Source organism: Cryptomeria japonica, chromosome 8 (genome assembly GCF_030272615.1).
Source record: "Cryptomeria japonica chromosome 8, Sugi_1.0, whole genome shotgun sequence".
Classification (NCBI taxonomy): Eukaryota; Viridiplantae; Streptophyta; class Pinopsida; order Cupressales; family Cupressaceae; genus Cryptomeria; species Cryptomeria japonica.
Genome location: NC_081412.1, coordinates 446,063,868 through 446,073,885, shown reverse-complemented (window position 1 = coordinate 446,073,885; position 10,018 = coordinate 446,063,868).

The following is a 10,018-nucleotide window of genomic DNA, read 5'->3' as shown; positions in this document are numbered from 1 at the left end:
CCTCCATTATAAATCAAGGATGAAGGTTGTGAAGAATGATCTTATTCCCGAACACTATCTGTTGGGCAGTTGTCTCTATCTCCTAGGTCTTTTGGGAGAGGGCAACCAAATTAAACAAGTCAAGACAAAGGGAAAGAAATAATCAAGTATTTAGATTCTTGTTCACTTGTTCGATGGGGAGACTTACAAGAAGAATACTTAGATGAATATGTGGACAAATGGTTATACAATGATTAGGAAGACTGCCTTGCAATTAAACTCCCTTTAGATCAATATGGAAATGACTTTAGAATGTTGTATAAGCATGGTTACAATGGTATAACAAGATTGGAGGCACATTCTCAAGGCATCATATAACCCTTACTACCTTTAGAGAACCTAATAAATCAAGGTTTGGGGTATATTATCACAACAAGAAGACCAATAATTCGACCAGATGCCCCAGAAGTACTAAACATGCTAGCCTTAGCAACACAAAAATCTACCAATATGACTACCAACCATAATTCTTCTACACAAAGTAACTTCTAAATGTGTGTATGTGTGTCATTGTCACATGCCAATGTGGTAATAGACACTGGAATAGCACTAGAAAATGAATCCAGTACCTGGTTCACATTATCATCCTCTATAAGTCCATCAATGAAAATTGATATAGCACCAGCTAGTGATACAATTATCAAAAGACCAGAATCTCTCATATGAGGGATGAATGATGTCTCAATAACAAAAGTAGGATCAACAAGCTATGAGAATGTTCCACTAATCATAGATACTACAAAAATTCCTCTTTCTCTAATTGAATAAATTGAAGAACCTTATGAGGAAGGGTTAGACATATACAAATATGTTGAAACATAAACTGATTCCCATGAATATGAATGGATGTCTCTTCATAGTAGCAACACAGATACGGTAGACAAATTTTATGATCATCATGCACCTGTGGATGATGGCATTTCTTATGAGGACAAGGAATTAGATCCAAACTCCTAGAAGAGCTATTACGACACTTGAGCTTGCATGATATCATCGACACCTTCTTCTAATGAGGGTAGATATATTTGCCTCATATATCCACACTTGATAGACTAGGGGCAACAGGAACAACCACACCTAAATTGGTTTGAAAATGACGAGGCCATAGCAGAGTTCCTTGGTGCACGAGATGGATTCCCATATGACGATCATAAAGCTAGTTTTGTAATAGACCTAAACATAACAACATATTTTGGAGAAGAAATATCCTCTTATAATCTAGAGGACTTTGATGAAATAGAAAACACAAACAAAAGCAGATTGAATGATCTTGCAATGGATCAGGAGTAATTGGCATTGCTAGTAGAGAAAACTAAAGAAGTCAACATCGAAGATGCTAAAACTATACATAAAATACACCTAGCCGAGTCTTTGAACTCTGATGAAAAAGAAAGGTTTATTGAGTTCTTCAAATAAAGACCAATAAACTTTGCCTGGTCATATGTTGACATGCCAGGTTTGCATCCAAAACTAGTGTTACATCATTTGCCACTATTGTCAGGGATAAAGCCATATAAGCAAAAACTTAGTAAAATGCATCCAAAAATTGCTTTGCTAGTAAAGGTGGAGTTACAAAATTTGTTAGATGTAGGCTTCATAAGGCTTATAGATTATGCAAAATGGATTTCAAACTTGGTACTAGTGACTAAACCCATTGGGGGCATAAGAATCTACACAGATTTCATGAATTTAAACAAGGATTGTCCCAAGGATGACTTACCACTTCCCAACATAGACATGATTGTGGACTTAACTACAAGAAATGAAATGTTGTCACTCATGGATGGTTTCTCTTGCTATAACCAAATCAAAATTGCACCAGAGGATCAACATAAAACAACATTCACTTGTCCATGGGGGACATATTGTTGGAATGCGACGTCGTCCGGTCTAAATAACTATGACAATATTGTTCCATGACATGATACATGATATCATGGAGGACTATGTTGATTATTTACTAGCCAAATCCAGAACTAGAGATGATCACTAGACATTATTGCTAGAATATTTGATAGACATTAACAATACAAAGTCAGGGTGAATCCTGAAAAGTGTATGTTTGGTGTGACAGCCAAAAAACTCTTAGTTTTTATTGTTTCCAACAGAGGTATTGAGGTGGATCCTACAAAAGTGAAGGCTATTCTAGGAAGATCACAATCTATAAGGCAATTCATTGCACAATTAGCTGACAAATGTCAACCATTCCAACATCTTTTGAAGAAAGGAGTGATGTTCAAATGGACAGATCAATGTCAGGAAGCATTCCAAGAACTGAAAGATTATCTCTTGTCAACACCAGTCCTAGTCCCACCAACGCCAAACAAACCTTTGCGTTTATACACCTCAGCAACAAATTGTTCTGTAGGATCTCTCTTGGCACAACATGATGACCAAGAAAAGGAAAAATCTATCTACTACATTAGTAGAACTATTATAGGGTATGAACTCAACTACACTCCCATAGAGAGAGCATGTTTGGCAGTGATCTTTGCATCTCAAAAGATTAGATACTACATGCTCAGTCGTAATATTCAAATCATTACACACTTTGACCCACTCAAATATCTCTTAAGCAAAGCTGCACTAACATGAAGATGGGCCAAATGGGTCATGATCTTAAGTGAGTTAGATATTGAGTATGTTGATAGAAACACAATCAAAGGCCAAATCATAACAGATCAATTAGCAAAACTACCTATGCAAGACAGTCATCCATTGTTAGTAGACTTTCCTGATGAGTCTATATTCACACTAACAACGTCCACAAGATGGAAGTTATAGTTCGATGGTTCCTACACTAACCATGGAGCAAGTGCTATAATTATTTTATCACTCCTCAAGGTGACTCAATTCCAAAATCATTTAGAATTAACTTTCCATGCACCAATAACATTGTTGAATATGAACAACCTTCCAGAAACAATGACCGGAGTAGGAGAAGGAGCAAGAGTGGGAGCGGGAGTTTTGGTTCATTTAGGTTTGAATTTGAATGGACCTGGTGTGGATTTCCTACGTGTTGGGGGTCCAGGGGTTTCCCCCGTGACTCGCCCCTCTTCTGAATCAGATCTTGATCCCATGGATGGGGCCTCAAATGATACTTGGGATAGTGGTACCCTGTCAAATACTGCCAATGGTAAATCTATCATCTCCGACAAACCTAGTGGTGTTGAGGGCCCCAATAATGCAGAGGTCTTTTTTAAGATTCTATATGCGAATTGCAATAGGAAATGGCTTCTTTATTTGGGTCTAAGCTTAAGGGTAAGGCCATTTTGCCAGTTTCGCATAAAGTTGACTTGGAGTCTGGTGCTTGCTCCATCTCTATCCCAAATTGTATTATGGATTAGAATATGGCTCACATGAACTTAGTCTTGGTGGGTAAGTTTGTTGGACCACGTCCCAATATTGAGGTTGTTAGAGCCTCGGTGTCTAGAAAATGGAACGGTAAGGGTCAAATTGTTGTTGTTGCTATGGTTGGTGGTTTCTTCTCTTTTTCATTTGCTTGTGAGGAAGATCTTCGATTTGTTTTGGCGAGTGGCCCCTGGATGTTGGGCAAAGCCTCGCTGACCCTCAAAAAGTGGGAACCAGGATTTAATCCCAAAGATTGGGAATGTAATGAAGCCCCAATCTGGGTAACATTGTTAGGTTTAACCATGAATTTATGGGGAAAAGATATTTTTATGGGAATTGCAACTTGTTTTGGTGAGCTAATTTCAGTTGACCCAATGACTGTAGCTAAAAGACGCCTTGTTTATCCCAGATTGTGTGTCAATGTCAAACAGTCTACAAATCTGCCAGGAGAGATTAATCTTTTCTCTAAGCTGGGTAGATGGATGCAGAAAGTGGAGTATGAATCCATCCCTTTTGCATGTTTCCATTGCAAAAAAGTGGGTCATTGGGCCAGGTAGTGTTCATCTAAGCCAAAGAAGGAATGGAGAAAGAGGAAGGACAAGTTGCTCATAGAGAAGAGGGATGCCCTGCCCTCTGATCCTCCTCTAGAAGGATTGTGCAAAGATTCAAATGGATCTATTGATCCCTCTATCCCTCCCCCGATTGTGGATGATGGGGTCTTGCCTGGAGCTAGTTTTATGATAGGGAGGCTACCTAGTTTACCATTAATTAGGATTCTTTGATGGTTGCTTCTATCCCTTCATGAGTTCCAAATCTATCCCTTTAGACTTATAAGGGATTCCCTACCATTTGTTTTCTTATCTCATCTTCCTCAAGCTCACAAAGTAAGCTTGATCACTATATCCTTGCAGGGGTGCAAGACACAACACATGTGTTCTCTCTTTACAAAACCACCCATCCTGTTTGGTTTGCCAAATACACTCCTTTTGGTTATACAATGTCTTAGTTTTAGATATATAGCCTTCTCAATCTTCTTCCAGTTATCAGCAGATTCCTTCCCCCTGCAAGTTATCTCCTTCAAGTTACCGACATCTAGCCAGACTATCACCAAGCTCACCTAGGGCTAGTTTGCAGGAATATCTAATGTCATCTCCTAGACTCTTACCAATAAAACCCTACTATACATATTTGGCTCTGCTTGACAATCTCCAATGATCATGTGGAGTCTCAAGTCAGAGCCATGTGATTATTGCAAACGGAGAACAAAAACTGAAAAGGAAAGCTTTATTTATAGATTTTGAGCTTATGCACGAGTTCAAACCAGCAACGAAGCTTTACATTAACAACATACGAGAACTTCAGAGTTTTTTTAACACATTATTGCAAATCAAGAACCAAAAGTAAACTCTGACTGGAAACCAAAAAATGGACTTCTCTATTGCATTTCAGAAAAAACAAACTATCGTGTTCTCTGAGACAATCGACAATCAATGACTCAACCATCAACCTCTTACAGATGCTCGTTGGGTCTTTTATACATTTTCTCTTCTATTATGAACTTCTCCTATTGGACGAGATAAATCTCGTTACCAACGGTTTCCATTTGCAACTGTCTCACAGGTTCCATCGGAACATCGGGGTAACATCCAAACAAGGTTACCAATGTCCGATGACAACCTCTAACTTGTTGCACTTCCTATCGGGTCTTCAGAACACCAAAATAGGGCTACCGATGACTGACGTCTTCACACTTCTGCTTCATACTTTCCATCGAGTTATCGATGTAGCATTAGAATAGAGTTACCGATGTCCAATGGCGACACACACCACTTTGCACTTTTGTATCGGGCATCAGGATAAATCCCTTTGTCCGATGACTAATGCCTTCCTCTACTTCCTGGGCATTTCCATCGAAACTCCTACAAACATGTTAGCCTGATGGCCGATGCCATCTTCCTCTACTTGTGCTTGTCATCGGGTCATCGGTGTAACACTGAAGCGTTCATTTTGATAGCCAATGACTTACTCCGGTCCATCCACTTTTCTATCGGGCATCGGCATAGGTGAGAACCTTGCCTGTCGATGCCCGATACAACCGCTCCATGCCTATGCTTCCTCATCAGTTCATTGAGGTAGCTTAAAACTACTTGCCCCGATACAACCGCTCTGCAACGCTCCCCTCCCAATGCTTGCTCATCGGGTCATCGGGGTAACATGAAACCACTCCCTCTGATATCTGATGACTCCATGCCATACTCTAGTGACCTCATCGGGGTAAGTCTTGCCGATCAGGGTAGGTCTTGCCAATAAGGAAAATCTCAAAAACTACCATAAACAACCAAACAAATGGACTTAGAGCCAGTCCTTATGTATTTACATGACCATTGGAAGGTCTCAAAAGCCAAAATTGGTTAAGGGCATTGCAACCCTTAGGTGCTCCTGCACCATACTCCCCCAAAAATAAAGAAGTCAAGTGACTGTGCGTGACAGCAAGGAGAAATCAATTCCTAACTTAACAAAGTCTAATTCAGGGACCCAAGTTGCTTCAAGAATCAGGTTTATGTATCCATTTTACCAAATGTTCCATGTAGACCCGGTGTCGAGTCTTCTTAAGAATGCAGGAATCCAACACTTTCTCAGCCTGAGGCATGGAAGAAGAAAGTAAGGGCAGGTCGGCAAGTGACTGTTGACATCTAAAACTCATGCATCCTCCTGGGGAAGTTGTCCCTTGTAGATAACCAAATCTGCAACATTTAAAATGGGAGACAAGGCAATATCAGATGGCAAATCAATCTTATAGGCATTAGAGCCATACTTGGCTAAAAATTTACATGGCCCTATTCTCCTCATTTGTAGCTTGCTGGGAACCCCTTTCTGAAGTTGAGCCTTGTTCAAATGTACCATCACCAAATCTCCAACTAAAAATTGCACATCTCTCTATGTGGCATCAACTCTGGCTTTAACTTTTTGTGAAGAATCCTGGAGAGATCGCTTGACTTGGTCATGAACCTCCTTCATAGATTGAGCGACATCATCAACTTGACCACTTTTTTGTGACAAATTACCAAGATCTCGTAATTCTATAGCACCTCGTGCGTGCATACCATACACTATCTCAAAAGGACTCTTCCCAGTAGACCTGTTGACACTGTCATTGTACGCAAACTCTGCCTGGTGAAGAACCTGATCCCAACCATGTCCATATTCTTTTGTTAAACACCTTAAAAGGTTTCCAAGTTTCCTATTGACTACCTCTGTTTGACCATCCGTTTGGGGATGATAGGCTGAACCTAAAGACAAATTAGTTCCTAGACTTTTCCAAAGAGTTTTCCAAAAATGTCCAAGGAATTTGACATCTCTATCTGAAACAATACTAACCGGAAAACCATGGATTCTTATAACCTCTTTGAAAAACAAGTGTGCAATGTGACTAGCGTCATGAGTAGTTTTGCAAGGAACAAAATGTGCCATTTACTAAATCTGTCAACAACAACAAACATGATATCACAACCAAGCTTAATTTTGGGTAATCCAACCACAAAATCCATACTCACACATTCCCATGGCCTTGTAGGAATAGGTAATGGCTGATAAAGACAAACATTAGTAGTTGTACCTTTAGCTTTCAGACAAACCATACACTGCTCAACATACCTTCTGATATCCCTCTGCATTCTGGGCCAATAGTAGAACCTTTGAACAAGTTCCAATGTCTTATTAAGGCCAAAATAACCACTCAAACATCCATTGTGCTTTTCTTGGATCATATTTTCCCTCATCGATCCTTTGGGAACACACAACTGTCCATCTTTAAACAACAAACCATTTTGCAAATTAAAGTCAACATATTCACTATGAAAGTGATTCTGAAATTGTTGACAAACCTTGTAAATGGCTGCAAAATCTTCATCATTGGGGTACAAATCCTTGAAGTAATCAACTCCAATACTCTATATATGCACTTCTTGCACTATTAGTAGCCTTCTACTCAAAGCATCTGCTACTTTATTACACTATCCTTTCTTATGCTTAATAGAAAAAGTATATGACTATAAATACTCAACCCATTTAACATGACTATGACTCAAATTATCTTGTGAATTCAAAAAACTTAAAGCTTGATTATATGTGTAAACAACAAACTCCTTAGGTAACAAGTAGTGCCTCCACTTCCTAAGAGCTTGAACAAGAGCATAAAACTCGAGATTATAGGATGAATACTTCTTCTTGGCATCATTGAGCTTCTCACTAAAGAAAGCTACAGGTCTATTCTCTTGACTCAAAACAACACCAGCTGCTATATTACTTGCATCACATTCAATTGTGAACAACTTATCAAAACTAGGAAGAATGAGTACTGGTTGTGTAGCTACCTTTTGTTTCAAAAGTTCAAACCCTTTGTTAGCTGCATTGGTCCACTAAAACTTAGTTTTAACTCCTCCTTTGATGGTATCTAGCATGTGTGCACAAATATCACTGAACCCTCTGATAAACTTCCTATAGAACTGTGCCAAACCATGAAAACTTCTTACTGCACTTGTTGTCTTTGGTGTTGGCCAATTTGTGATGGCTTCCACCTTTGATGTGTCCATCTTCAAATCTCCTCCTGAAACTACAAATCCAAGATAGACAAGTTCCTGCTTCATAAACTCACACTTCTCTAAGTTTATTGTTAGTTTCTCATCATACAATTTTTGCAATACAATACTAAGATGCTCTAGATGTTCCTCTTTAATTCTACTGAAAATCAAGATGTCATCTAAGTATACAACAACAAATTTACCAATAAAATATTTAAGCACTTCATTCATGAGTCTCATGAATGTACAGGGAGCATTACTAAGACCGAATGGCATAACAAGCCACTCATAAAGTCCTTCATTAGTCTTGAAAGTTGTTTTCCATTCATCACCTTTCTTTATCCCGATCTAGTGGTATCCACTCTTGAGATCATTCTTAGTGAAGTACCTTGCACCTCCCAAGCAATCCATCATGTCTTCAATTATTGGGATAGGAAAGTTGTACCTGATAGTGATTCTATTTATGGCTCTTGAATTTGTGCATAGCCTCCATGTTCCTCCTTTCTTGGGTGCTAACAGTCTAGGTATGACACAAGGACTTATGTTCTTCTTTATCAACCCTTGGTCCAACAATTCTTGGACTTGTCTAGCCACTTCCTTGTTCTGTTCAGGAGTCATCTTATAGGCTGCTTTGTTAGGTAACAATGCTCCTGGAATAAAATCAATCTGATGGCTTATGGCTCTAATAGGCGGTAGGGTTGTTGGTGCTCCATCACTTATGATTGCTTTGAAGTTGTCTAGCATCTGTTGCACTTCATGAGGTATTTGAACCTTCTTTTCTTGCTTTGCTTCCTTTGGTTTTACTTTAAGAGAAAACCCCACTCCTTCTCCTTCCTTGAGAGTGTTAATGAACTCTTTTTCACCCACCAATAACATATTTGGGCCTTTAGTTTTGTTGCTCTCTCTTTCATCACTTAGGGATTGAATATGGTATGTAACTCCATCCTTTTGAAAAGAATAAGAGTTCTTCTCTCCATTGTGAATGGCCTTTCTGTCAAACTGCCATGGTCTACCAAGAAGTAGATGGAAAGCATCCATAGGCAGGATGTCACACAAGACTTTATCCTTATAACTACCTATGTTGAACTCAACCATGTTTGTTCATTTACTACCACATGTTGCTCCTTGTTGAGCCAAGTGACCCTATATGGATTACTATTTGGGATTCTTTTCAATTTTAGTTTACTTACTGCTTCCTCTGACACAATGTTGTTAGTAGACCCTGAGTCTATCACCACTCTACAAACCTTACCAACGACCTTGCATTTGATTCTAAACAAAGATCTTCTTTGAGTTAGTTCTTCTTTGATTGGATCCTTAATCAAGGCTCTTCTCATCATTAAATTTTCTCCATCTGCAGGAGCTAAGCTCACATATTGTGTCTTGTTGCAATCTACATCTTCTTGTGCATGTTTCACTCTTCTTTCACTTCCTTGAGATGAAGAGGATTTCTCTGGACATCTATAGGCAGGGTGGCCCAACTTTTGGCAATTGTAACACTTCATGGTGGAGAAGTAGGACCCTCTTCCCGATCCACTAGATCTACCTCTTCCTGGGTTGCTAGATGATCCCCTTCCTCTATAGCTGCTCTTACTATGTGAATCCTCACTTGGGACCTTTGATCTGCTCCTCTTCCACCAAAACTGCCTCTTTGGCCTCTACCATCTTTTCCTCTGTTGCTTTGTTCTTGCTTCTTTTTACTCTTTTCATCCACCTTCAATGCCAATTGATAGCACTTATGCATGGTGTTAGGACATAACAAACTTAAATCCTCTTAAATATTCCATCTTAAGCCATTCAAGTATCTAGCTACCTTGATACTCTTATCCTCTACCACCTTAGATCTCAGACATAACTTCTGAAATTCCTCAGTATAGCTACTCACATCCAAGTCTCTTTGTCTCAGGTTTTGTCTCCTTTTGTGCAGTTGGATCTCATAATCTTGAGGGATGTAGGCCTCTTTCACCTTGGCTAACATGCCCTTCCAAGTGGCTATGGGGTTCTTGCCCTCTTTTTGCCTCTCCTCTTGGATAAACTTCCAGCAAGTC